Source organism: Rattus norvegicus, chromosome 2 (genome assembly GCF_021556685.1).
Source record: "Rattus norvegicus strain SHRSP/BbbUtx chromosome 2, alternate assembly SHRSP_T2T, whole genome shotgun sequence".
NCBI classification, from domain to species: Eukaryota; Metazoa; Chordata; class Mammalia; order Rodentia; family Muridae; genus Rattus; species Rattus norvegicus.
The window spans coordinates 5,838,756-5,864,983 of NC_141535.1; the positions used below are offsets into that span (position 1 = coordinate 5,838,756).

The following is a 26,228-nucleotide window of genomic DNA, read 5'->3' on the forward strand; positions in this document are numbered from 1 at the left end:
TCTCTGTGATATAGGTTAAAATAACAGCTCTAATTAACAGACTCAACTTATAAAAAAATATATTGAATCTCAGAGAGGTTCACTAGGTAGTCTCACAACTAACTCTTAGGACTGTGAATCAAATCTATTTTTTTTTACCTTAGTCTAAAGACTATATCCTTTTTCTATACAGAATTTTTCTTTCCATGGCCATCTGGGAACCAGACAACCACTGTCTTAGGGCTCTAAGAAGACAACACTCAGGTCGTGCAAGGTAGACCAACACTAAATCTTTCCCAACACTGGGCAGAATGTTTGACCTTTCTTGTAAAAATTTGAAAATTACAAGTGATTTCCAACCTACACCTGTAATTAGAATATTCACAGTGTAAGAATAACACAGTTCAGGGAGAATATGCAATGAATGGGTGACAGGGACTATCTTTAAGAAAAGATAATTGATATAATTTCATTTATTCTATGCACCAAATAGTGTACAATTAAAACTCTGGAGGAGAGTCATGAAACAGAACTAAAAAAGATATAGTCCTTAATTATAAATTTGTCTACTGATATAATCAGGCACACCCACAAAAGGAAACCCAATGGTTAAGTGACTCCTATTTGAAGCATCCTTAAGTGTTCATGGACAATCCTGATACTCAGCAGTCCGCCAAACTCACATAAGAAATGAGATGTTGGTCACTGTTTGAGATTGTTCTTTGACATGCACTCTTTGCATATATGGGCATCTTGTCTATCTTAGCATAGTGCAATGCAAAATATAAAGTATAGTGAGTGAAGGGTCCCTTAAACAAGAAAAGGTGGAAACAGAAGTGGTGGTCACAAGGATTGTATTCCAAAAGCTGATTATTGCACATTTGCCAAATGAACACACTGCATGGGACCCTTTCTTGTAGTTTCACGGGTTTCAGAAAGGTGACTGGACAACACAACACCCGAAATAAGACAAGGATCTGAACTAGTCTAGCTGAATGCTGGAGAAGCATCTCTCAGAAGACTCACCAGGCTTCCTCTGTTACTGCCCTTCCATCAGCCATTATTTCACAGATTAAAGAGCAAGTGCCTGGACTATATTCTTACAGGTTCCAGAGAGATACTACTCTCTACCTCAGTTTATCTTCTATCTTCAGAGTTGGGACAGACCTCCCAGGGAGAGTTAATAGACTTCAGGCTGACTAATCTCGATATCTTGCCTTGCAGCAGAGCCAGATCCAAGCTTGTAATTGAAGATAAGTAGATAGGTGTTCATCATCAGGGCATTCTTTTCCAAAGCTAGCCATTTAGTGCTTTTCCCTGGGTACAGGGGTGAGCACTGGCTGTCAATATGGCTGTGTGAGTGGACTAAATGAGAAATAGGCTCTTGTCACTTAGAGTGTGTGTGTGTTTTTTGGGAGGGGGGAGCATTTCCAGAAAAAGAAAAGAGGCAGTTAAAAGGTAAAGATGAAGGTGTTGCTTCTGAAGGAAGGGCAGCACCTGGGGTCAGGAACCTGTGATCTGTCTTTGGAGCCTGGCCTGCCACCTCCACCTGTAGGATGAGCACTTATCTTCTCAAGCAGCCACCAGCTTCTCTGTAACATGAGAATGCCAATGAAATCTTAAACTATTCCTGCAAGGATTCATTGAATACACAAAACTATAGAAGTTGTAGATGAAGACACAAATACCTTTAAAAATTATTTTCTTTTCCTTGTATTCCCTCTGGTCTTAATTTTGTGCTTTGATCCAATATTTGGAAAACCAAGGAATAATTTATTTTGACTGTGTCAGGTGGAAAGTAAAAGATTTCAGGAACTGTAACAGCTTTCTTAAATATTCACAAGCATGTATAAGAACCAAGCATTATCAGTCAAACATGCGTATCAACAAAATACACATATCAGTCAACACAACAACCAAGTACTCATCCCATAGGCATTTCCAGTCCTTTGCTATGGGCAGTTTGCTCTAATATTTAATTTTCCTTTGAAGCTCCCACCTCAATTTCCCCTTTAACTCCTGCCCTGTTACAATCAATTTCCTTCTTTCCCTCTCTTTTTCTCTTGGATCTCCCTTGTTTCTTTGTTGTTATCTTGTTGAAATTCCCCATTTTAAAAAATTTCCTTTCACTTTCTCTACTATGTTCTTGTTGCAAAAATGATGGAAAAAACATAAACCAAGATTGTTTACCCCAAATGCTAATGCATTCCATGTTTTTTCTATACAGCTGCATAATATATGTGATACTTTTTCTAACATTGATTCCTAAACTTTTCTCTGTTACTGAATGTTACAGAAATGCTTGAAGGCCCTTAAGACATCAGAAAAAGAAAAGAAAACTGTGGGACAGAATGAAGTTGAGGCTGTGCTATGTCTTGTAGAATATTCAGGATTTGGATTATAGGGAGAGGCCATCTTTGGCAAGAATAACAATGGGGAAACCTGCAAGGGCAACATGGTTTATGTGTGGTCTAGTGGGAGAAAGCACTGTGATCAGGAAGACAACTGAACTGGCTGGCTGTGGACAAGATGAAGAAAGCTGAAGAAAGATGGACACAGGCAAAAGAAGGGCAAATGGGACTTGTTCTTTATCATTCCTGAAAACCAGTATTTAGAAGTGGGTTTGGATTGGGGCACATTGTCAAACTCATTCCTAATCCCAAAGTAGTAGTTTAAATCAATACAATCAATACAAAAAGAGAAGAGGGATTTCTAATGGGGAGAGTTTCTAAAACCATAGTGGTCTAGGTTACAGAAAGGATATTACTTGTAATTATTTGAAATATCTTACTTTTCCTTAGTTGTCTTTGTGGTTAGGTGCTTAATAAAGTAGTTGACCCAATGCTTTTAAAGCCAGGGTACATTCAGTATATTGTAAAATTTGGTGGGTCACTATCAGCAATTTTAATCCTAGTACTCAGGAGCCAAACCCCTGTGAATTCAAGGTCAGCTTGATCTATGTGTAAGTGTAATATAGCCAAGGTAAACAAGTAAATAAGAGAGAAATAGAGAGGATAACAGAGAAATAAAGATAGAATGAAAGGGCAAATATAAAACTTAAACATGAACTGCCATCATCATCATTCTCAATAATTTATTTCTGTAAGCCAAGATTTTCAACCTTGAGTCAATTTTTTTTTAAAAAAGAAAGAAAAGAAAACCACATTGAATACTGTACCAGAGACACAGGTGAGCCTCTTGTTGTGTGTTCCAGACTGAAATGAAACTGAGTAAGAAACTACCACTGTGTGTATTAAAAGGCATTTTTCCTATTCCTTATTTTTTATTGTCATTTTGGAATTTTTCCCATTTATGCCTATACATCTATAGGACATATTTTACATTACTATGTTTTTACTTGACAATAAGTAATGAAGATAAAATTTGTTTTATGAAACCTCATGGTGTAGTTATTTGAACAAATAATATGGACTTGTTGCAGGGTAGAATCTTTTTTCTTTCTCAGGACAATCAATATAGGAGAAAAGTTAAAACAATTCATCAAAAATTGATTTACATACTTCATATGTATTTTATTTTTTCCTCTAAATTTCTTAGCACCTTAGTTCTTAAGTAGCAGAAAAGCACCCTGTGCTAACTCAAACAAAAACCAGAAGGATTACTTCTGAGATATAAAACACTTCTCACAATCAAGGACTTCTGAGTGCAACTGGCCCTCCATAAAGGGGTGTGCAGAGGGCTGTGAGGATCTTCAAGTGTTCCATTCCCACTCCCTTTCTTCTCCTTGGAGGCCTGGTGGTCCTTATTGTAGAGGCTGAGTTTCAGGTCTTCAATCCCCATATGAAGCCCAGGTCTGGGTTCCTGCCACATGTGGTGGCCTGAACCTGACACAGAAAGGAAAATAAAATAAAAGCAAATCCAAGGCCCCAGGATACTAGTCAGTGATTTCATACTTGCTAGAATGCTGCAAGTATCACAAACAAAAATAACTTTTAATAATTTTAAATAAAATAAGTAAAAAACTATACATGGAATGTGAAGTGATTTGCAAGAAAAATCCAGACTACTATAAGCACCAGAGAGAAGTGGCAGTTGACAGACACTGAAACACAATTTTACCCATGATGATTTTATTTTCTGAGTCAGGTCTAACCAGATCTTCTACAATGTTGTGTTTGGGTGTGGTGGTGGAAGTCTGTCGTGAGTCACACGGATGACCAACAGTGAGGGTTTTTCCTGTCTCTTTACAATGGAGGAATGTGGTTTGTTGAGCATACCATCCACTCTGAATGCCTTCTGGATATTCTCCAAACAGCCTTGTGCTAGAGTATGCATGCAATTTCAGCACTTGGGAGACGGAGCAGAAGTATGGTATTTGAGGCCAGTCTGAGATGCATAGGGGTGAGAAGAGGAGGGCAGGAAGAAGGGGAGGAAGAGGAAAGGGAGGAGATGAAGAGGAGAGGGAAGGGAAGGGAAGAAGAAGGGGAAGGTAGAGGAGAGGAAGAAGTCACTGAAAGATGAAGGCCAGATATACATATATATGTATGTGTACTCAGAATTTCCATAGGCAATAGTCATATAAGAAAATTCAGATTATATATGTATATATACATGCATACATGTGTGTGTATAATGTGAATTTTCTTATAATTAATTTTAAGTATATCAAGAGACTTGGATTTAGATTTTATTTATTTTATATGTATGAGTGTTTTGCCAGCATCTATGCCTGTGCACCACATGCATACCTGGTACCTGAGGAGGTCAGAAGAGGGCATTATATGATATGAAGCTGGAGTCATGGATGGTCGTAAGGCACCATGTAGGTGTTAGAAATTGAACCCAGGTACTCTGCTATTGCCTTTAATAACTGAGACACCTTTCTAATTTCTTTAATTTCTGAGACACCAAGATGACAAATTTGTTTTCAGTAGGAGGTGGTGGACTGGATAAAAATATTAGGAAAAAATGAGACTATTAATTAGATATGTCATAAAATGATTTGTAAGAGTTAATTCCTATGAATCACTTTAACCAAAGAAATGCTAGGCAAAATCAAACAACACATTAAGAAATTCATCTAGGGCTGGAGAGATGGCTCAGCTATTAAAGGCTAGACTCACAACCAAAAAGATAAGAAATTAATCTAATTTTCTATTATTATTATTATTATTATTATTATTATTATTAAATCTTTTTTGCAGTCCAGTCATTATTCCCCTCCCGATCTGCCCTCTTACTGTTCCTCATCCCATACCTCCTCCTTTGTCTCCAAGAGAATGTCCCTACTCCCCAACTCCACCAGGCCTCCCCCCTACCTGGGGCCTAAAGTCTCTTGAGAGTTAGGTGTCTCTTCTCTCACTGAGGCCAGACCAGGCAGTCCGTTGCTGTATATTTGTCAGGTGCCTCATATCAGTTTGTATATGTTGCCTGGTTGGTGGCTCAGTGTCTGGGAGATCTTGGGGTGTCTGGGTTAGTTGAGACTGATGGTCTTCCTATGGGGTCGCCCTCCTCAGCATCTTTCAGCTTTTCTCTAATTCAACCACAGGGGTTCCCGACTTCAGTCCATTGGTTGGGTGTAAGTGTCTGCATCTGACTCTTTCAGCTGCTTGTTTGGCCCCTTGAGGGCTGCCGTGCTAAACTCCTGTCTGTAAGCACACCGTAGCCTCAGTAATAGTGTTAGGCCTTAGGGCCTCTTCATGAGCTGGATTCCAAGTTGGGCCTGTCACTGAACCATCAGGCTCTTCTCCATTTTTTTCCCTGCAGTTCTTTTAGAGAGGAACAATTCTGGGTCAAAGTTTTTGACTGTGGGAGGTAACCCGATCCCTTCACTTTCTACTAAAGACTCTACAAGTTCCCTCTCCCCACTGTAGGGTATTTCATCTAAGGTCCCTGAGAGTCTCTCACCTCCCAGGTCTCTGGCACATTCTAGAAGCCCCTAAACCCCATCCCCCACACACACATCCTGAGGTTGCCTATTTCCATTCTTCTGTTGGTCCTAAAGAGCCCTGCTTACTCTCCCAATATTTAATCATATTTTCCTTCACCACCACCCCCATAATACCCTCTCCCATGCAGGTTTTTCCCTCCCTCTACCTCTCATGATGGTTTTCTTCTCCCTCTCAAGTGGGGCTGAAGCATCCTCACTTGGACCCTTTGGCTTCTTAACTTTCTTGAGTTCTGTGGATTGTATCTTGGGTATTCTGTACTTTTTTCACTAATATCCACTTATTAGTGAGCACATCTCCTTTGCGTCTGAGTGATCCCACTAAAGATATTTTATAGTTCCATCCATTTGCCTGCAAAATTTGTGAAGTCGTTATTCTTAATAGCTGAGAAGTATTCCATTGTGTGAATAAACCACATTTTCTGTATGCATTCTTCCCTTGTAGGACATCTGGGTTGTTTCCAGCCTCTGGCTATCACAAATAAGGCCACTATGAACATAGTGGAATATGTGCCCTTGTGGCATGGTGAGGCATCTATTGGGTGTATGCCCAAGAGTGGTATAGCTGGGTCTTCTGGTAGATCTGTTTCCAATTCTCTGAGGAACCTCCAGATTGATTTCCAGAGTGGTTGTACCAGTTTGCAATCCCACCAGCAATGGAGGAGTGTTCTTCTTTCTCCAAATCCTTGCCAACATGTACTGTCACCTGAATTTTTGATATTAGCCACTCTAATTGTTGTAAGGTGGAATCTTAGGGTTATTCTGAATTGCATTTCATTGATCTCTAAGAATTTTGAACATTTCTTTAAGTGCTTCTTGGCCCTTTGAAATTCCTCTGTTGTAAATTCTTGGTTTAGTTCTATACTGCATTTATTGATTAGGTTGTTTGGTTTTTTGGTGGTTAACTTCTTGAGCTCTTTATATATTTTGGATATTAGTCTTCTATCAGATATGGAGTTAGTGAAGATCTTTTTTTCAATCTGTAGGCTACTGATTTTTTCCAAGAATTTCTAATTTTTAAAGAATTGGAATTGAGATGTTTGCTGTGGAAAGAATTGAAGTTTGTGTATTAGAAATTAACCTAATAGAAAGTTTATTTACAGAGTGGGAAAAAAACAGGAACTAAAGGACAACAACCAATCCTGAAGAACCCCACTCAATTGTTAAGGTCATATACAGCATAACTCAGTTTCCTTGGCTGCTCTCATGTCTGAGAAACCATAATGAACATCCAACTAGTCTCTAAATAGGTGGATGATAGGGATTTGTGTTAAATACCATCATTACTAAGCATATATCATCCCAGACTCATGTTCTTTGTTGCATAACAAATGCTAGAATTATTTCAAACAATTGCCATTTTTCTACACCGACACAAATTAAACCCACTCATTGATTGAATTTGTATTTTCTCAGGAAATTAAAAGACACCATTCTTAGACATAAGCACTCTCAGTTGAATTCTGGCTTGATCAGGAGTATGGTCTAGGTCAGAGCTCTTGTTTTGCTCTATCTAGGTGTCTCACCCTCTGGTCTGAAGAATGCCTAGAATATCTAGAATGGAGATAGAGCTAGAACATCCATTTATTAAGCAGGAAGTTGCTTCTGACCTGGAAATCAGGGAAAAACGTGTTGGTCTCTTTAGAAAACCACCTGCTTTCAGTAATTCAATATATAATAGTAACTCATGCAGTTTAATAATTGCAGCTAACATGTATTGTGTAATTATATACAAGACACTGAATTCTCTAATCCATCACCACATTCCTCCCTCAGAAAGACCCTACGAAGCAACATTTGTGCATTATTACCCAGTGGTAACATGTATGGGGAACTGAGGAACAAAGTGATCAAGGGACTGACTATAGTAGTGATCCATGCTAGGATCTGAACACAGGCTGTGTGTATCTCATAGTTCCTATGCTTCGTCTAATACACCCCATTCCCAAATTATGACTGCCTTCAGCAAATGAAAGCTCATATTTAATTGGAAGTATTTTCAACTCTCCTCCTTACAGTTTTAAGTGTATAGTTGTAGATACATTAATTCTTTCTTAAAAATTATATATACAACACATATATAAACAGTATATATATATAAACAATATATATACTTCGTACACACCAAAGGAGGGTATTAGAACCCATTACAGATGGTTGTGAGCAGTCAATGCTCTTAACCACTGGTCAATCATTCCAGCCCCCCATACATAAATTCTTAATTTTTTCAAAGATATATTTTAGAAAAGCTACAGATTTACAGAAAAGTCATAGAGATTGAGCAGAGGGTTTTTTAATCCTCTGTGGTTTAGCTCATAATTCAATTTACATTTACCTTTGTTTCATTATAGATTCCAGACTGACCTTCATCTCAGATCCTCCTGCACCCAGCTTCCAAGTGCTGGGATCTCTGGCATGCATGACTACACCTGGTAGTTCTTCTATTAGTGACACTGTACATTACTGTGGTTCAATTGTCATTCTGGAGATCACAAGGAGGAGCAGGAGGAGATAGGAGACTCCATGCCTTAGAAGAGTGTTGAAGAGAGGGGAAAGGTCCCTCCATGTGTTAGCTGAATCATAAAATGGGAGTTAGTAGCAGCAGCCCAGATGAAACAGAAGGTACAATGGGGAAAGTAGATTCTAATACTATGGAGGATAGGCAGTTGCCAGCTATTGTGCTGCTTAAAGCCTATTAAAATATAAAGACTGTGTGTGTGTGTGTGTGTGTGTGTGTGTGTGTGTGTGTGTGTGTGTGTGTGACTTTCATCTGGGAACATAAATGGTCATAAGTGGGAAGAAACACCACACTAGGATTTTTTAATTATTTACAGATACAAAATACCCTTTCCCTATTTTGAGATCCCATCCTAGACACTATATTTATTTATCATATTTTATTAGGCATTTATGCGTAATAATTTTTCAAATTTATATTTTTGATATCCTTGAATGAACTGAACCATGTAACCCAGGCATTTTAATTTGGGTTTGTTTGGTGGTTTTCTCAATTCTAGGTATAGAATTTTGAGGGCTATCTGAGAGGTGAAGGATCATTCATACTGCATACTGCATCATGTCAAGGAAAGAATGTGAGCCATCAGGTATAATGTTATCTGAGTATCTTTAGAGTGTGTTGGGTTTCTCACTGTAGTGTTGCTTTTCTCACATTCTTTGGGAGTCAACCACTTGACTAGAAAAACAAGCTTGCTTCCTTAAAATATAAATAGCTGGTCAGAGCTTCATCCTCCTTCAGGCTTGCAACTACACCTGCAATCTTGGATCAGCATACCATATCCCACCCCACAATTCCACCTGCCTCCCAGGAGATCTGCTCTAAACTGAGAGACATAGGTGAGACACTCCCCTCTCCTTTACCCCCCAGCCCCTCCACTCCACCACACAAACCTCCCCCACCTGCTGGGACCATAGCAAGCCCAGTAATCCTGGCCTCCATCCTCCTTCTGGTCCACACCCACACTTGCAGTTGCAGATCAGCATACAACAGCACACCCAGCCACAGTTTTGCCTGTAGTTCCTGATCTCTTTCCTAGATTGTACATCTCCAGTGTTGCCTCCATTTCTGTTTTCTTTATTGCTTCTATTTCTACTTTTAGGCCTTGAACAGTTTTATTAATTTCCTTCACCCTTTAAATCTGGGACATTCAGGCCATCCAAAACAGAGACAACCAGATGGCAAAAGGCAAGAACAAGAATATAAGCAACAGAAGCCAATGCATGGCACCACCAGAAGCCATTTCTCCTACTGCATCAAGCTGTGAATACCCTAACCTAGCTGAATAGCAAGACTGTGATCTCACATCCCATCTCATGAAGATCATAGAGGCCTTTGAAGAAAATATAAATAATTCCCTTAAAGAAATAAAAGAAAATACAATCAACCAGGTGAAGGAAATTAATAAAACTGTTCAAGGCCTAAAAGTAGAAATAGAAGCAATAAAGAAAACAGAAATGGAGGCAACACTGGAGATGTACAATCTAGGAAAGAGATCAGAAACTACAGACATAAGCATCATCAGCAGAATAAGAGAGATGGAAGAGAGAATCTCAAGTGTAGCAGATACACCAGAAGAAATTGATACATTGGTTAAAGAAAATGCCAAATGTAAAAAGTTCCTAACCCAAAACATCCAGAAAATTTGGGACACTAAGAAAAGATCAAACCTAAGACAATAGGAATAGAAGAGAGCGAAGATTCCCAGTACAAAAGGCCAGTAAAACCTTAAACAAAACCATAGAAGACTTCCCTAACATAAAGAATAGACTATAACCATACAAGAAGCTTAAAGAACAGCAAACAGATTGGACCAGAAAAGAAAAATCTTCATATCATCCTACTATATAATAATCAAAACATTAAATGTAGAGAGTGAATAAAGAATATTAAAAGCTGCAAGAGAAAAAGGGCAAGTAACATATAAAGGCAAACTGATCAGAACTACATGGTACTTCTCAATGGAGACTCTAAAAGTCAGAAGATCCAGGATCTATGTCTTATAGACCCTAAGAGACCACAAATGCCAGCCCCAATTACTATATGTAGCAAAACTCTCAATCACCATAGATGGAAAAACTGAGATATTCCATGACAAAACGAAATTTAAACAGTAACTTTCTATTAACCCAGCCCTACAGAGGATGCTCCAACGAAAAGTATGTAACTACATTCAAGAAAACACAAAAATTAAGGCTTTCTACAATACAGTAAAAATGAAGGCACAGCATACCAAAACTTAGGGGTCACAATGAAAGCAGTGCTAAAAGGTACTAAGTACCTGGAGAGATCTCAGATTAACAACAAACAACAAAAACAAAAACTCTAGATGGAAAATAAGCAAACATATTCAAGAGGAATAGACAGAGGAAATAGTCAAACTGATGGTTGAAATCAATCCAATAGAAACAAAAAGAATAATACAAAGAATTAACAAGACCAAGAGATAGTTCTTTGAGAAAATCAATAAGATAGGCAAACCTTCAGGCAAACTAATTAAAAAGCACAGAGCCAGTGTCCAAATTAACAAAATAAGAAAGGAAAGGGGAGACAAAGCAACAGAAACTGAGGAAATTCAAACAAGTCATTAGGTCATACTTCAAAAACCTGTACTGGATAAAGCTGGAAAATCTAAATGAAAGGGATGATATTCTAGACAGATACCACATATCGAAGATAACTAAAGATCATATCAATTAACTAACCAGTCCCATAACCCCTAGGGAAATAGAAACAGTCATTAAAAGTCCCCTCACCAAAAACAAAACAAAAAACAAAACAAAACAAAAACAAACAAACAAAACAAACACCCAGGGCCAAATGGTTTTAGTGCAGATTTCTACCAGTCTTTCAACAAAGAGTTAATATCAATATGACTCAAACTACTCCACAAAATAAAGCAGAAGGAACACTATCCAGTTCATTTGATGAGGACACAATTACCCTGATAACTAAACCCCACGAAAAGTCAACAAAGAAGAAGAACCTCAGATAAATTTCACTTATAAACATCAATATAAAATTAGTCAATAATATTCTTGCAAACCAGGGCACTTGAGCAGCAGGTCCCCTGTGATCCAGACACCGCCCAGACCTGAAGGGACCCAATCAACAGTTCTCTGCACCCAAATCCCGTGGGAGGGAGAGCTAAACCATCAGACAAGCCTGGGAAGCCAGGCACTTTACCCACATTATTGACTCCAGAGGAAAACACCTAACACCATCTGGGACCCCGGTGCACAGGGGCTCCGGGAAAAGGTGGACCACAGGTAAGACCAAGTTTTCTGCTCCAAGCGACCTGCCTGGTGACTCAGGACACACAGAGGGAAAATTCCTCTGGGACTGGACACTTCCGGTTTTTAGCTGGAGCCCCACCCTCGCTGACCCTGGCCCACAGCTCACTGCTCCCAAACCCCTTTGGGAGAGCTCACTGCCTAGACAGGTGGGCACTCCTGAGACTGCAGAGCGGGAGAGACCATCAATACTGCCCACCCCTGCCCACATCACTGGCCCAAGAGGAAACTGTATAGGTCCTCTGGGAACCAGAAGATAGGGGCACTCAAGCACCAGGTCCCCTGTGTTCCAGAAACTGACCGGACCTGAACAGTTCTCTGCACCCAAATCCCATGGGAGGGAGAGCTAAACCTTCAGAGGGGCAGACATGCTTGGGAAGCCAGAAGAGACTACTCTCTGCCCACATTTCTGACTCCAGAGGAAAACACCTACTGCCATCTGGGAACCTGGTGCAAGGGGGCTCAGGGAAAAGGCAGCACAGGCCCTCCTGGTTGCCACCCTCAGGGAGAGCTCAAAAGCAGCCCCCACGAGCAACTTGAGCTGCGGGACCACAGCTAAGACCAACTTTTCTGCTCCAAGTGACCTGCCTGGTGGACTCAGGACACAGGCCCATAGGAATAGCTAAAGACCAGTAGACAGGAAAGACTACAAGTCTGAAAGCAGAACACTCTGTTCCCATAACTGGCTGAAAGAAAACAGGAAAACAGGTCTACAGCACTCCTGACACACAGGCCTATAGGGAGGTCTAGCCACTGTCAGAAATAGGAGAACAAGGTAACACCAGAGACAATCTAATGGCAAGAGGCAAGCACAGGAAAGCCAAGCAACAGAATCCAAGACTACATGGCATCATCGGAGCCCAATTCTTCCACCAAAGCAAACACTGAATATGCAAACACACCAGAAAAACAAGATCTAGATTTAAAATCACATTTGATCATGATGCTGGAGGACTTCAAGAAAGGCATGAAGAACGTACTTAGAGAAATGCAGGAAACATAAATAAACAAGTAGAAGCCTATAGAGAGGAATCACAAAAATCACTGAAAGAATTCCAGGAAAACACAATCAAACAGGAGAAGGAATTAAAAATGGAAATAGAAGCAATAAAGAAAGGACACAGGGAAACAACCCTGGATATAGAAAACCAAGAGAAGAGAAAAGGAGCTGCAGATACAAGCATCACCAAAAGAACACAAGAGATAGAAGAGATAATCTCAGGAGCAGAAGATTCCATAGAAATAATCGACACAATGGTCAAAGATAATGTAAAATGGAAAGAGCTACTGGTCCAAAACATACAGGAAATCCAGGACTTAAGGAGAAGATCAAACCTAAGGATAATAGGTATAGAAGAGAGTGAAGACTCCCAGCTCAAAGGACCAGTAAATATCTTCCACAAAATCATAGAAGAAAACTTCCCTAACCTAAAGAAAGAGATACCCATAAGCATACAAGAAGCCTATGGAACTCCAAATAGATTGGACCAGAAAAGAAACACCTCCCATCACATGATAGTCAAAACAGCAAACGCACAAAATAAAGAAAGAATATTAAAAGCAGTAAGGGAAAAAGGTCAAGTAACATATAAAGGCAGACCTATCAGAATCACACCAGACTTCTCACCAGAGACTGTGAAAGCCAGAAGATCCTGGAGAGATGTCATACAGACCCTAAGAGAACACAAATGCCAGCCCAGGTTACTGTATCCAGCAAAACTCTCAATTAACATACATGGAGAAACCAAGATAGTCCATGACAAAACCAAATTTACACAATATCTTTCTACAAATCCAGCACTATAAAGGATAATAAATGGTAAAGCCCAACATAAGGAGGCAAGCTACACCCTAGAAAAAGCAAGAAGCTAATTGTCTTGGCAACAAAACAAAGAGAAGAAAAGCACAGAAACATAATCTCACATCCAAATATGAATATGACAGGAAGCAATAATCAGTATTCCTTAATATCTCTCAACATTAATGGTCTCAACTCCCCAATAAAAAGACATAGATTAACAAACTGAATATGCAATGAGGATCCTGCATTCTGCTGCCTACAGGAAACACACCTCACAGACAAAGACAGACACTACCTCAGAGTGAAAGGCTGGAAAACAACTTTCCAAGCCAATGGTCTGAAGAAGCAAGCTGGAATGGCCATTCAAATATCGAATAAAATTGATTTTCAACTCAAAGCCATCAAGAAAGATAAGGAAGGACACTTCATATTCATCAAAGGAAAAATCCACCAAGATAAACTCTCAATCCTAAATATATATGCTCCAAATACAAGGGCACCTACATACATAAATGAAACCTTACAAAAGCTCAAAGCACCTCACACAATAATAGTAGGAGATTTCAACACCCCACTCTAATCAATGGACAGATCATGGAAACAGAAATTAAACTGACATAGACAGACTAAGAGAAGTCATGAACCAAATGGACATAACAGATATTTATAGAGCATTCTATCCTAAAACAAAAGGATATACCTTCTTCTCACCACCTCATGGTACTTCTCCAAAATTGACCATATAATTGGTCATAAAACAGGCCTCAACAGATACAGAAAGATAGAAAAAAATCCCATGTGTCCTATCTGACCACCATGGGCTAAAGCTAGTCTTCAATAACAATAAGGGAAGAACGCCCACATATACATGGAAGTTGAAACATGCTCTTCTCAATGACAACCTGGTCAAGGAAGAAATAAAGAAAGAAATTAAAGACTTTTTAGAATTTAATGAAAATGAAAGCATGACATACCCAAACTTATAAGACATAATGAAAAAAGTGCTGAGAGGAAAACACATAGCTCTGAGTGCCTCCAAAAAGAACATACATTAGCAGCTTGACAGAACACCTACAAGCTCTAGAACAAAAAGAAACAAATACACCCAAGAGGAGTAGAAGGCAAGAAATAATCTAACTCGGTTGAAATCAACAAAGTCAAAACAAAAAGGACTATACAGAAAATCAACAAAACCAGGAGGTGATTCTTTGAGAAAATCAACGAGACAGATAAACCCTTAACCAGACTAACCAGAGGGCACATAGGGTGTATCCAAATTAAGAAAAACAGAAATGAAAAGGGAGACATAATAACAGAAACTAAGGAAATTAAAAAAAACAAAAAACAAAAAACATCAGATCCTGCTATATTTCACAACATTTAAAAATCTGGAGGAAATGGACAATTTTCTAAACACATACCAGGCAGCAAAGTTAAATCAGGATCACATTAATCATGTAAACAATCCTATGACTCCTAAAGAACTAAAAGCAGTTATTAAAAGTCTCCCAACCAAAAAGATCACAGGACCAGGTGGATTTAGTGCAGAATTCTATCAGACCTTTATAGAAGACCTCATACCAATACTGTCTGAACTATTCCACAAAGTACAAAACAGAAGGAGCACCACCCAATTCCTCCTATGAAGCCACAATTACGCTTATACCTAACCACACAAAGACCCAAAAAGAAGGAGAACTTCAGACCAATTTTCCTTATGAATATCCATGCAAAAATACTCAATAAAATTCTCACAAACTGAATCCAAGAACGCACCAAAATGATCATCCATCATGATCAAGTAGGCTTCATCCCCGGGATACAGGGATGGTTCAATATATGGAAATCCATCAACATAATCTACTATATAAACAAATCAAAGGAAAAAAAAACACATGATCATTTCATGAGATGCTGAGAATGCATTTGACAAAAATTAAAAACCCCTTCATGATAAAAGTCCTGGAAAGATCAGGAATTCAAGGCCCAGACCTAAACCTAGTAAAATCAATATACAGCAAACCAGTAGTCAACATTATACTAAATGGACAGAAACTTGAAGCAATCCCACTAAAATCACATATTAGGGAAGGCCACCCACTCTCTCCCTACTTATTCAATATAGTACTGGAAGTCCTAGCCAGAGCAGTCAGACAACAAATGGAGGTCAAAGAGATAAAAATTGGAAAGGAAAAAGTCACAGTATCACTATTTGCAGATGATATGATAGTGTACATAAGTGACCCCAAAAGTTTCACCAGGTACTACTAAGCCTGATAAACAACTTCACAAAAAGTGGCTGTGTATAAAATTAACTCAAAGAATTCAGTAGCTTTCCTCTAGTAAAATGATAAACAGGCTGAGAAAGAAATTAGGGAAATAACACCCTTCAGCATGGTTACAAATCACATAAAATACCTTGGTGTGACTCTAATCAAACAAGTGAAAGGTCTGTATGACAAAAACTTCAAGTCTCTGAAGAAAGAATTTGAACAAGATCTCAGAAGATGGAAAGACCTCCCATACTCAAGGATTGGCAGGATTAATATAGGAAAAATGGCCATTTTATCAAAAGCAATCTACAGATTCAGATACAATTCCCATCCAAATTCCAACTCAATGCTTCATATAGTTAGAAAGAACAATTTTTGTAATTCATTTGGAATAGCAAAACAAACAAACAAACAAACACACAAACAAAAAACAGGATCGGGAAAACTATCCTCACCAATAAAAGAACTTCGAGAAGAATCACCATCACAGACCTCAAACAGTATTACAGAGGCAGAGTGACAAAAGGACAGGTAGATCAGTTAAATATTAATGAAGACAGAGAAATGAACCCATACACTTGGTCACTTGATTTTTAACAAAGGAGCTAAAACCATCCACTGGAAAAAAGATAACATTTTCAACAAATGGTGCTGGTTCAACTGGAGGTCAGTGTGTAGAGGAATGCAAATTGATCCATTCTTTTTTTTTTTTTTTTTTTTGGTTCTTTTTTCGGAGCTGGGGCCTTGCGCTTCCTAGGCAAGCGCTCTACCACTGAGCTAAATCCCCAACCCCAAATTGATCCATTCTTATCAAATTGTACAAAGCTTAAGTCCAAATGGATCAATGACCTCCACATAAAACCAGATCCACTCAAACTAATAGAAGAAAAAGTGGGGAAGAGTCTTGAACATCTGGGCACTGGGTAAAATTTCCTGAACAAAACACCAATGGCTTATGTTCTAAGATCAAGAATCGGGAAATCGGATCTCAGAAAACTACAAAACTTCTGTAAGCAAAGGACACTGTTGTTAGGACAAAACGGCAACCAACAGATTGGGAAAACATCTTTACCAATCCTACAACTGACAGAGGGCTCATATCCAAAATATATAAAGAACTCATGAAGTTAGACTGCAGGGAGACAAATAACCCTATTGAAAAATGGGGTTTAGAGCTAAACAATTCACAGCTGAAGAATGCTGAATGGCTGAGAAACACCTAAAGAAATGTTCAACATCTTTGGTCATAAGGGAAATGCTAATCAAAACAACCCTGAGATTCCACCTCACACCAATCAGAATGGCTAAGATCAAAACTCCAGTGACAGCACATGCTGGCCAGGAATTGGAGAAAGAGGAACACTCCCCCATTGTTGGTGTGATTGCAGACTGGTACAACAACCATTCTGGAAATCAGTCTGGAGGTTCCTCAGAAAATTGGACATTGCACTATTTGAGGACTCAGCTGTACCTCTCTTGGGCATATAACCAAAAGATGTTCCAACAGAAAACAAAGACACATGCTCCAGTATATTCATAGCAGCCTTATTTACAATAGTCAGAAGCTGGAAATAACATCCATGCCCTGCAACAGAGGAATGGATACAGAAAATGTGGCACATCTACACAATGGAATACTTCTCAGCTATTAAAAACAATGACTTTATGAAATTGATAGGTAAATGGATGGAACTGGAAAATATCATCCTGAGTGAGGTAACCCAATCACAGAAAAACACACATAGTATGCACTCATTGATAAGTGGATATTAGCCCAAATGCTTGAATTACCCTAGACGTACAGAAGACGTGAAACTCAAGAAGGATGACCAAAATGTGGATGCTTCCCTCCTTCTTTAAAAGGGGAACAAGAATATCCTTGGGAGGGAATAGGGAGGAAAGTTTAGAACAGAGGCTGAAGGAATGTCCATTCAGAGACTGTCCCACATGTGGCCCATACATATACTGCCACCAAACTAGATAAGATGAATGAAGCAAAGAAGTGCAGGCTGACAGGAACCGGATGTAAATCTCTCCTGAGAGACACAGTCAGAATATAGCAAATACATAGGCGAATACCAGCAGCACACCACTGAACTAAGAATGGGACCCCCGTTGAAGGAATCAGAAAAAGGACTGAAAGAGCTTGAAGGGGCTAGAGACCCCATATGAACAACAATGCCAGCCAACCAGAACTTCCAGAGACTAAGCCACTACCCAAAGACTATACATGGACTGACCCTGGGCTCCAACTGCATAGGTATCAATGGATAGCCTAGTAAGGGTACCAGTGGAAGGGGAAGCCCATGGTCCTGCCAAGTCTGGACCACAAGTGAAAAGGTTTCTTGGGTGGAAGGTGGTAATGGGGGGAGATTTGGGAGGGGAACACCCAGTTAGAAGGGGAGTGGGAGAGGTTAGGGGGATGTTGGCCTGTAAACCGGGAAAGGGAATAACATTTGAAATGTAAACAAGGAATACCCAATTTGAAAAAGATGAAGAAAAAAAAGATGAATTGACAAATGGGACCTCATAAAACTGTAAATCTTCTGTAAGGCCAAGAACACTATCATTAGGACAGAATGACAAACAGCAGATCGGGAAATGATCTTTACCGATCCTACATCCTATAGAGGACTAGTATCCAAAATATACAAGGAACTCAAGAAGTTAGATTCCAGAGAGTCAAATAACCCTATTAAAAATGGGCTAAAGATTATTGAATGCCTGAGAAGTACTTAAAGAAATGTTCAACCTCCTCAATCATCAGGGAACTGCAAATCAAAACAACCCTGAGATTCTACCTCACACCAGTCAGAATGGCTAAGATCAAAAACTCAGGTGACGTGCTCGCTTCGGCAGCACATATACTAAAATTGGAATGATACGGAGAAGATTAGCATGGCCCCTGCACAAGGATGACACGCAAATTCGTGAAGTGTTCCATATTTTTAGCTTACTAAAGCTCAAAACACACATTGCACCTCACACAATAATAGTAGGAGATTTCAACACCCCACTCTCATCAATGGACAGATCATGGAAACAGAAATTAAACAGAGACATAGACAGACTAAGAGAAGTCATGAGCCAAATGGACTTAACAGATATTTATAGAACATTCTATCCTAAAGCAAAAGGATATACCTTCTTCTCAGTTCTTCATGGTACTTTCTTCAAAATTGACCATATAATTGGTCAAAAAACGGGCCTCAACAGATACAGAAAGATAGAAATAATCCCATGCGTACTATCAGACCACCACGACCTAAAGCTGGTCTTCAATAACAATAAGGGAAGAATGCCCACATATACGTGGAAATTGAACAATGCTCTACTCAATGATAACCTGGTCAAGGAAGAAATAAAGAAATTAAAGACTTTTTAGAATTTAATGAAAATGAAGGTACAACATACCCAAACTTATGGGACACAATGAAAGCTGTGCTACGAGGAAAACTCATAGCGCTGAGTGCCTGCAGAAAGAAACAGGAAAGAGCATATGTCAGCAGCTTGACAGCACACCTAAAAGCTCTAGAACAAAAAGAAGCAAATATACCCAGGGGGAGTAGAAGGCAGGAAATAATCAAACTCAGAGCTGAAATCAACCAAGTAGAAACAAAAAGGACCATAGAAAGAATCAACAGAACCAAAAGTTGGTTCTTTGAGAAAATCAACAAGATAGATAAACCCTTAGCCAGACTAACGAGATGACACAGAGAGTGTGTCTAAATTAACAAAATCAGAAATGAAAAGGGAGACATAACTACAGATTCAGAGGAAATTCAAAAAATCATCAGATCTTACTATAAAAGCCTATATTCAACAAAACTTGAAAATCTGCAGGAAATGGCCAATTTCCTAGACAGATACCAGATACCGAAGTTAAATCAGGAACAGATAAACCAGTTAAACAACCCCATAACTCCTAAGGAAATAGAAGCAGTCATTAAAGGTCTCCCAACCAAAAAGAGCCCAGGTCCAGACGGGTTTAGTTTATAATTCTATCAGACCTTCATAGAAGACCTCATACCAATATTATCCAAATTATTCCACAAAATTGAAACAGATGGAGCACTACCGAATTCCTTCTATGAAGCCACAATTACTCTTATACCTAAACCACACAAAGACCCAACAAAGAAAGAGAACTTCAGACAAATTTCCCTTATGAATATCGATGCAAAAATACTCAGTAAAATTATGGCAAACCGAATCCAAGAGCACATCAAAACAATCATCAACCATGATCAAGTAGGCTTCATCCCAGGCATGCAGGGATGGTTTAATATACGGAAAACCATTAACGTGATCCATTATATAAACAAACTGAAAGAACAAAACCACATGATCATTTCATTAGATGCTGAGAAAGCATTTGACAAAATTCAACACCCCTTCATGATAAAAGTCCTGGAAAGAATAGGAATTCAAGGCCCATACCTAAACATAGTAAAAGCCATATACAGCAAACCAGTTGCTAACATTAAACTAAATGGAGAGAAACTTGAAGCAATCCCACTAAAATCAGGGACTAGACAAGACTGCCCACTCTGTCCCTACTTATTCAATATAGTTCTTGAAGTTCTAGCTAGAGCAATCAGACAACAAAAGGAGGTCAAGGGGATACAGATCGGAAAAGAAGAAGTCAAAATATCACTATTTGCAGATGATATGATAGTATATTTAAGTGATCCCAAAAGTTCCACCAGAGAACTACTAAAGCTGATAAACAACTTCAGCAAAGTGGCTGGGTATAAAATTAACTCAAATAAATCAGTAGCCTTCCTCTACACAAAAGAGAAACAAGCCGAGAAAGAAATTAGGGAAACGACACCCTTCATAATAGATCCAAATAATATAAAGTACCTCGGTGTGACTTTAACCAAGCAAGTAAAAGATCCGTAAAATAAGAACTTTAAGACTCTGAAGAAAGAAATTGAAGAAGACCTCAGAAAATGGAAAGATCTCCCATGCTCATGGATTGGCAGGATTAATATAGTAAAAATGGCCATTCTACCAAAAGATTGAATGCAGATTCAATGCAATCCCCATCAAAAACCAATCCAATTCTTCAAAGAGTTAGACAGAACAATTTGCAAATTCATCTGGAATAACAAAAAACCCAGGATAGCTAAAACTATTCTCAACAATAAAAGGACTTCAGGGGGAATCACTATCCCTGAACTCAAGCAGTATTACAGAGCAATAGTGATAAAAACTGCATGGTATTGGTACAGAGACAGACAGATAGACCAATGGAACAGAATTGAAGACCCAGAAATGAACCCACACACCTATGGGCACTTGATTTTTGACAAAGGAGCCAAAAACCATCAAATGGAAAAAAGATAGCATTTTCAACAAATGGTGCTGGTTCAACTGGAGGTCAACATGTAGAAGAATGCAGATCGATCCATGCTTACCACCCTGTACAAAGCTTAAGTCCAAGTGGATCAAGGACCTCCACATCAAACCAGACACACTCAAACTAATAGAAGAAAAACTAGGGAAGCATCTGGAACACATGGGCAATGGAAAAAATTTCCTGAACAAAATACCAATGGCTTATGCTCTAAGATCAAGAATCGACAAATGGGATCTCATAAAACTGCAAAGCTTCTGTAAGGCAAAGGACACTGTGGTTAGGACAAAACGGCAACCAACAGATTGGGAAAAGATCTTTACCAATCCTACAACAGATAGAGGCCTTATATCCAAAATATACAAAGAACTCAAGAAGTTAGACCACAGGGAGACAAATAACCCTATTAAATAATGGGGTTCAGAGCTAAACAAACAATTCACAGCTGAGGAATGCCAAATGGCTGAGAAACACCTAAAGAAATGTTCAACCTCTTTAGTCATAAGGGGAATGCAAATCAAAACAATCCTGAGATTTCACCTCACACCAGTGAGAATGGGTAAGATCAAAAACTCAGGTGACAGCAAATGCTGGCAAGGATGCGGAGAAAGAGGAACACTCCTCCATTGTTGGTGGGATTGCAGACTGGTACAACCATTCTGGAAATCAGTCTGGAGGTTCCTCAGAAAATTGGACATTGAACTGCCTGAGGATCCAGCTATACCTCTCTTGGGCATATACCCAAAAGATGCCCCAACATTTAAAAAAGACACGTACTCCACTATGTTCATAGCAGCCTTATTTATAATAGCCAGAAGCTGGAAAGAACCCAGATGCCCTTCAACAGAGGAATGGATACAGAAAATGTGGTACATCTACACAATGGAATATTACTCAGCTATCAAAAACAATGACTTTATGAAATTCGTAGGCAAATGGTTGGAACTGGAAAATATCATCCTGATTGAGGTAGCCCAATGACAGAAAAACACACATGGTATGCACTCATTGATAAGTGGCTATTAGTCCAAATGCTTGAAATACCCTAGATGCCTAGAGCAAATGACTCAAGACGGATGATCAAAATGTGAATGCTTCACTCCTTCTTTAAAAGGGGAACAAGAATACCCTTGGCAGGGAATAGAGAGGCAAAGATTAAAACAGACACAGAAGGAACACCCATTCAGCGCCTGCCCCACATGTGGCCCATAAATATCCAGCCATCCAATTAGACAAGATGGATGAAGCAAAGAAGTGCAGGCTGACAGGAGCAGGATGTAGATCTCTCCTGAGAGACACAGCCAGAATACAGCAAATACAGAGGCGAATGCCAGCAGCAAACCACTGAACTGAGAATGGGACCCCCGTTGAAGGAATCAGAGAAAGAACTCGAAGAGCTTGAAGGAGCTCGAGACCCCTTATGAACAACAATGCTAAGCAACCAGAGCTTCCAGGGACTAAGCCACTACCTAAAGACTATACATGGACTGACCCTGGACTCTGACCTCATAGGTAGCAATGAATATTCTAGTAAGATCACCAGTGGAAGGGGAAGCCCTTGGTCCTGATAAGAGTGAACCCCCAGTGAACGTGTTGTTGGGGGGAGGGCGGCAATGGGGGGAGGATGGGGAGGGGAACACCCATAAAGAAGGGGGGGAGGGACTAGGGGGGATGTTTGCCCGGAAACGGGGAAAGGGAATAACACTCAAAATGTAAATAAGAAATACTGAAGTTAATAATAAAAAAAAAACAAAAACAAAAAAAACCCAAACCCTCAGGTCACAACAGATACTCGTAAAGGATATGCAGAAAGTGGAACACTCCTACATTGTTGGCGGGATTGAAAACTGGTTCAAGAATTCTGGAAATCAGTCTGGAGGTTCCTTAGAAAACTGGACATTGCACTACTTGAGGACTCAGGTATACCTTTTCTGAGCATATACCCAAATGATGCTCTAACACACAACAAGGACACATGCTCCACTATGTTCATAGCAGTCTTACTTATTATTGCCAGAAGTTGGAAAGAACCCAGAGGAATGGATACAGAAAATGTGGTACATCTATACAATGGACTACTCAGCTATCAAAAACAATGACTTCGTGAAATTCTTAGGCAAATGGATTGAACTAGAAAATATCATCCTTGAGTGAGTTAACCCAATCCCAAAGTTATGTACATGGTATGCACTCACTATAAGTGGATATTAGCCTAAAACTGGAATTACCCAAGATGATATCCACAGACAGCATGAACCTCAAGTAGAAGGAAGACTAAAGCATGGATGCTTCAACCCTTCTTAAAAGGGGAACAAAAATCTTCATGGGAGGGGATATGGAAGCAAAGTGTGGGGCATAGACTGAAGGAATGACCATCCAGAGCCTGCCCCACCTGGTTATACAGCCCTTTTATATATAGCCACCAAAACTAGATAATATTGATGAAGCTATGAAATGCATGCTGACAGGAGCCTAAGATAGCTCTCTCCTGAGAGGCTCAGCCAGAGCATGTCAAATACACAGGCGAATGTGAGCAGCAAACCACTGAACTGAGAACGCGGTCCTAGTTGGAGGAATTAGAGAAAGGATTGAAGGAGATGAAGGGCTTGTAACCTCATACGAACAACAGTACCAACCAATCAGAGCTCTGAATGACTAAACAATTACCCCAAGTCTACACATGGACAGACCCCTGGCTCTAGCTGCATATGTAGCAGAAGACGATCTTGTTGGTCACCAGTTGGAGAAGAAGGGCCAATGGGTCCCACCAAGGATGGACCCCCAGTGCAGGGGAATGTCTGGGGAGTGTGAAGCATGGGTGATTGGGGAGGGGAAACCCTCTCATAGCATAAGGGGAGGGAGAGAGGATAGGGGACTTATGACTGGGAAACCTGGAAAGGGAAGAATATTTCAAATGTAAATAAAAAAATCCAATAAAAAAATGTTCCTGACTACTTGTAGAATTAATTCATAACACACTCAAGGATTAGCTATCAAAGTATAAATAAATTCTCAAAAAATTGTAAGATTCTTTTAAACTCCAGATATGAAAATTTTCTGTACTGTAGGGATTCAAAACTCTGAGAGTCTATTTTAAATATTTTGCTTGCCCATTGAGCTAACAATTGAGCTCCAATATCAGCTGAATTCCATCCATTATTTTATTGGCCAGAGTAGGAGTGAAATTTGGCATAGTCACTGAGGGACAGAGACCTGCAGCTGCTGTGATCATGGCCATATCCCACTAACTAGCCAGTCACATGAGGGGAACACCATTATGGGCTGATGCTTTGATGCTTTTTCTAGATTCAGTCTCCCTTTCTTCCTTAGTATCCAAACACTGTGTGGACTGCCGTGATTAGAGCTGTAACAGACATAATCCTGGGGCCAGAAAGTGACAGCCGAGAAAGAAAAGGCCCTAGGAATGAGACAAAGGTGGGAGATTGTTGTGGTTTGTCCTGAAATTATCTGTATTTTGATGCTAATTCCACTGCCCCAAGGACAGCTGCCTAGTCAGGTACTCAGGAATCAGGTGACTTCACCAGGAACTTCTCCTCCATTGAATTTGTAAAATATAGGTGAGGGGCAGGTACAGGATAGAAGGAGGACTGTCATTGGAGGAGAAGGAAGGATGGGCGGGAGAGAAGTTTGAAGGAAGAGGAGAAGACTAGGACAGAGAGGAGAAGAGACAGGAGGGAGAGAGGGAGAAGCCTTGGCAGGACGATGGAGGCTGACATTAAGATTCCACACAGATGGTGAACCAGTGTGATGGGCAAGAATCCACTAGTAATCCTAAGAGTTGAGAGAAAGTTTTATTTTCTAAGTAAGAGGAGGCCAGTGCCATGTTAAGTTATGTAATCTCTCAAGCGTGGGAATTTAACAAAGAAAAAGGGAAGTAGCCTGGGCTGGCAGGCCGTAGGTCCCAGGCTGTGTGATAAGCAATGGCAGCTCAGAGAGTTAGACATTAAAAGCTGCTTTTTTAAGAAAGTTGTTTAGAAAGTCTTTCAGGATACTCATATTCTTTTTAACGTGGGCTTCAAGGGAATTTTGGGTTGAAATTCTAGTTAGAGAAGCTATTTCTTAATTACAGGTATTATTAAAAGGTGATTAAGTTTGTTTTTAGAAAAAAGAGAGTAAAGAGATTACCTGAATCAGGTAGGGATTTTCATCTACAGTTCAGAACTTAGATAGGGAAAAATTAGTCACTACCTCCAAGTAGAGAGTTGTGATGAATGTCTGTAACACCAGGGAGAGTAAATGCAGACATATATTATAGAAGTTATTAAGGTTAAAGAAAAATCTGTGGCTTTGAGTAGAGAGCTTGACAGATTGAGATATTTTCGGCTAAAGTCCTGGTTTGATGTGTTGCTTATTGATATTGGAATTGATAGAAAATATTTGGTTTGTTTTATGAATTACCCTGCCAAAGGCCAATTGGCTCATTAATGCTGGCTAGTGAGGGTTTGTGGTTACTTTTGATATTATCACAATGGGAAACTCGGATTCTCTTAACGTGGCTCCATGGGGATTTTGGGTTAATTTCCTGATATCACAGTGTACAAAAGCCTATCAGGTTCATTGTTTAGCTTACTTCCTTTTTAAAAAATTGTTTAGTCATGATGGGTGTGACTTTGAGTTTTATGGTTATATTATTACTGTGGGAGAGAGTGCAAGATACAAGCTTTTCTGGTTTCAGACTAAGGAACACAGTATTTTGGGAGAAAGATTTTGTCTTTGTGTTTTTAAAAAGTGTGATTAGGCTCTGGAAACCTCACAGAGTCATACTGATCAGATTTGATAGAGGTAGACCACCTGAAATATTTATTCAGGAGAATCAAACAAAAAGATACCTGGATTCTAAACTTTTGTCTTGAGAGTTGTATTTTACAGAGTGTGCCTACTTGGATTCCTGGTCTCAAGGACTTTCAGCTGGGTCCAGTCAGGACACATTGGCTACAGAATGTGCTTTATTCTTCCTACCCCCTACCCCCAAGGATATCTCAACGCCCATGTACAGCTTGAAAAAGTTGTAGAGGAGTCATCGCCCCAATTCCCTGGACTTTGGGGGGGGGCTGAAAGTAGTTATTCTAAAGTTGT

At 39.5% G+C, this 26,228-nt stretch overlaps 1 long non-coding RNA gene and 1 other non-coding gene across 2 annotated transcripts; one reads left to right on the top strand and one right to left on the bottom strand.

Annotated features, from left to right (window-relative positions):
- Positions 1–3,057: 3,057 nt before the first annotated feature.
- On the bottom strand, positions 3,058–16,268 carry LOC147995944 (uncharacterized). Its single transcript, XR_015677441.1, has 3 exons — positions 16,225–16,268; positions 6,037–6,930; positions 3,058–3,824 (listed from the first exon to the last, which is right to left on the bottom strand). It is a non-coding gene; the product is annotated as an uncharacterized LOC147995944 (long non-coding RNA).
- Positions 16,269–18,612: 2,344 nt separating this feature from the next.
- Rnu6-1303 (RNA, U6 small nuclear 1303) lies at positions 18,613–18,719 on the top strand. Its single transcript, XR_015678578.1, has one exon. It is a non-coding gene; the product is annotated as a U6 spliceosomal RNA (small nuclear RNA).
- The last annotated feature ends 7,509 nt before the right edge of the window (positions 18,720–26,228 follow it).